At 35.9% G+C, this 3,701-nt stretch overlaps 2 protein-coding genes across 2 annotated transcripts in view; both read right to left on the bottom strand.

The window, feature by feature from the left end:
• LOC100635072 (cilia- and flagella-associated protein 44-like) overlaps window positions 1–3,701 on the bottom strand; it is a 27,550-nt gene that overhangs the window by 16,775 nt on the left and 7,074 nt on the right. The window lies entirely within an intron of this gene.
• Window positions 1–3,701, bottom strand: part of LOC109584164 (uncharacterized) — a 9,819-nt gene that overhangs the window by 4,985 nt on the left and 1,133 nt on the right. The gene's annotated exons all lie outside the window — the stretch shown is intronic.

Raw genomic sequence — 3,701 nt, 5'->3', positions numbered from 1 at the left:
CAACTGATGGTGTTAAGGAGACTACATAATACCTGTACATGTACATGTAGATATTAATGTTAATGGAGCTCTTGAATAAGGTCATCAGTGTATATATTATTCAAATTTTATTGTCATCTTAATACTTTACTTTCAATAAAATAAGCAAGAGCAGGTCTAAAGTACACTGATTCTACATATGTAATTAATAATAAGATATTTTGATGTAATGTTAGAACAATAATGAATGAAGCACTATGGTGCAATGGACTCGCCTGCTGGAATTCACCTGAGTGATATGTATTACTTGTACTGTGATATTTTAAGCAATTTGAAAAAAATTATTATTATTGACTGCATAGTTATAATGATAATTAAAATAAGCTATGGGTGTGGTCAACAACTAACTAAATCATGGCATAGATATTAGAGTAAATAAAAGGGATTGGAAACGGGCGGGGCGTAGCAACAGGAAATGCAGGTTGGGTTACCACGTGACAACCATCAGTGTTTTGATTGATTTCCCATCTCCTCCATTAGTGAAGTTGCTCTGGCAGGATTTTGAAGGAAATTTGTGCTGCTCCAGGATAGCGCTTGCTTTTGATATATAGCCTATTCCACATAAAATTTTTAGAGCTACCTGTAGCAAGGTTTTTATCTCCAAAAAGCCATTTTGCAACCAGTTAGAGGTACACAAAGTTGCTTGTTTTTGAAACACTTTATCGTTCGTAAAAGACTCAAGCTTCATTGTATCAATATGCAAGTTAGCTCATTCCATAGGAGATTTCAAGCTCTTTAAAATGGTTATACTTATTCGTAGCTCAAGAACAAAATGAGTCTCTTAGGGAGGGAAAAGATGGTAGTTCTAGTTAAAGAGTGACGCGGCTACTAACACATGCATTGATTTACTGAACAAAAAATATTAATAAAAAGCATAAACATTGGTTAGTATTGTGTGTGAGTTTTGTTTGCATGAATTGTATTCTCTTGGAGTTATTCAAGAATAAAGCAAGAAAATCCCAGTTTTTTACTCCAAAATTGGTCAAAAAATCCCAACCCTCCTCTGTTTACTTAGCAACAATACAAATCAATGGAGGTTTGCCCACGCTTCCGTTTCCAATCCCTTTCATTTACTCTATTATCTATGATCATGGCACATGGGTAGGAGAAAGAAGAAAAGCTGAAATTTATTTTAGCATCTGAAGCTCTATTCCAAGAAAGAGTTGGCTTAGAAAATTTTTCTAGATATTTAAAAGAGACTGAGAGAGTTTGGTTGTTCCTGCTTTCCCCAGTGCCGCCTGAAAAATTCTCAAAGAGGCTAAATCACAAACTTTGAGCAACTGTAACTCACAAACAACGAAGTTAGGACAAAATCGTTCTTTTTGTTTTTCGTTAGATGGGATTTTCTACCTTTGAAGAAAATCTCGGCCCTGTAGAGTGAAAAACGAGCTCTCACCTGAAGAGAGGTCCCCTGGTTTAGCAGTTCACAGCTTTTGGTGCCACGGGATGCTACAAGAACATAACTAGATGAAAGAAAGCAACTTTATCTGTTGCTAGAAGAAGAAATAGAGCTCTAGACTGCTCAGACAAAAAGATAATTTTTTTTACAAATCAATTTAACTGTGTGGACAGAATGACAACCCAACTGCTTAGTACCTGCCTATGCAAGCGTGCAAGTGTTGATATAAATTCTGTGTGTGTGTGTTCAATAACTAATCATCATAATAAACTCAACAAGGGAAACAATAGTTGATTGATTTACATCATTTCTTCAAGATACTTTTCCTTTTTCTGATCATACTTCTCAACTATTACAGCTTTCTTCAGTTTGATGGCACCACATCTCTTCCAAGTATCATACAATACTGGTGAAGGATCATCTCCACTGTACTCCACTATCAATTGAAGGTAAGGTGGCTTAGTTGGTGACAGTGAATTAAAAATTATCTCAAGAAAAGATATATATCGTGAACTTGGAAATGAAATAGTATTGCAAGTGCCAATACTAATAGTGACCTCATCTACTTTGATTGATTTCACTTTAGAAAATAAACAAAGTGTCTCACTGCCCTTGCTCCTAATCCTCAATGATTTCAATACAATGTACTTAGGAAAAAAACTAGACTCCCAAATATGATAATGATTAAACCCATGTAGAGCTAGATCAAGTGATTTTGATTCTTGTTCAGTATTGATAGCTAGAGGTGGTACTGGTATAGGATATGAAACAGGAAATTCATCGACCTCTAATCTAAGTGTCACAGGATAAGGAGAGAGGAAGAATGCAGACAGTAAGGAAACATTAATTAAAGAGAATTCTTGGATATTCAAGTGCTGGAAACATGGTCGATACATAAGTTCTGCAATGTCATTATTATACATGTACCAGTAAGTTCTAAACCTAACTGAGACCACTTCTAAATTTTTATGGCGTTTTACAACTTCTTTAAACTTTTCGCTAGCATCTTCACTGGTAAAGTGTGCGTTCACATCTAATATCTTCAGGTCACACTGCTGTTGAAGATAGTCCAGTAGTAATAAAGATGGAACTTCTTTACATATACATGATATAATGCGACATTTATTCTCTATGAATATGATTTTGAAAAATTTTTCAATGTCAGCATAACTCGTGATCCAATGGATTGCCTCAGCTGATTGTGTTAGCTTTTTGAGAATGTCATGATCAAGTTCAGGTAATAAACCAGTGACAATTTTCAGAGAAATGTTTAAGTCAATCATTGTGAGAGCTAAAGCGTCTGAAGAATCATAATAATTGTCTATAATTGCTTTACTTTTGAAAGTTTTGGTAGTTATGAATACTCCATACCAGTGTGGTGCCCGAATAACATTGTGAAAGGTTGCTATCTTGTAATTTTTATAGACTGATTCCTTAACATGAGTGAAGTATACAGACAATTCTTTATTAGCTTCATAAAACATCAGGTAATTGTGATATGGGTTTACCATTGCAGTACTAAAGTATAAATCTTTGCAAGAAAATAGAGAATTGTGCTTATATAGTCGCCGATTGTGATTCCTTTCCTTGTAGAGTGTCTCCCATATCTCATCCATTAATATATCATTAGTGACTGATGTACCTTCCAACTTATGTACATCTACTGCTGGTAGAAGGAGGAGGAGTTTGATACGAATAGAACGAGGTAGTAATGCTAGTCCAGGAATAGGTTTATCATCATCATCAAACAAGTTGCCTATTAAATACAGGAGACACTGGATCAGAAGAGGAACTGGGAGAGAATCCATCAATAGTGTGATACTATAGACTAGTGGTTGAATGAGTTACAGTTCCTGGTATTTGAGTAGCAGAAGAGAGAAGAGAAGAGAGGACCAACTGCCAAGGCCCAACCAATGGCAAGGGCATGCTACAGCCAGGGGCGGATCTAGGGGTGGGCCAGGCCCACCCAAAAATTTAATTTAAAATAAACTTTTTAATGTGGAGACTATGTAAACTGTGAAACATGACTATGCAAACAATTTGTAAACCACAAAGGAGCTCATTTTAACAGCTTTAATCTTCAAAATTTTGACTTTGAATGTATGTAGGCCTTGTTGGCCACACCCACTAATTACCATACCCAAATCATCAAGGCCCACCCAAGAATCCAATCCTAGATCCGCCCCTGGCTACAGCAAGTTATGTTCAGTGTGCTTGCATGTACATGTACATGTACAGACGAATAAAAAAATTGCATGTGTAA

This window comes from Amphimedon queenslandica, unplaced genomic scaffold (genome assembly GCF_000090795.2).
Source record: "Amphimedon queenslandica unplaced genomic scaffold, v1.1 AMPQUscaffold_13239, whole genome shotgun sequence".
Classification (NCBI taxonomy): Eukaryota; Metazoa; Porifera; class Demospongiae; order Haplosclerida; family Niphatidae; genus Amphimedon; species Amphimedon queenslandica.
This window is presented reverse-complemented; position numbering and strand designations above follow the sequence as displayed.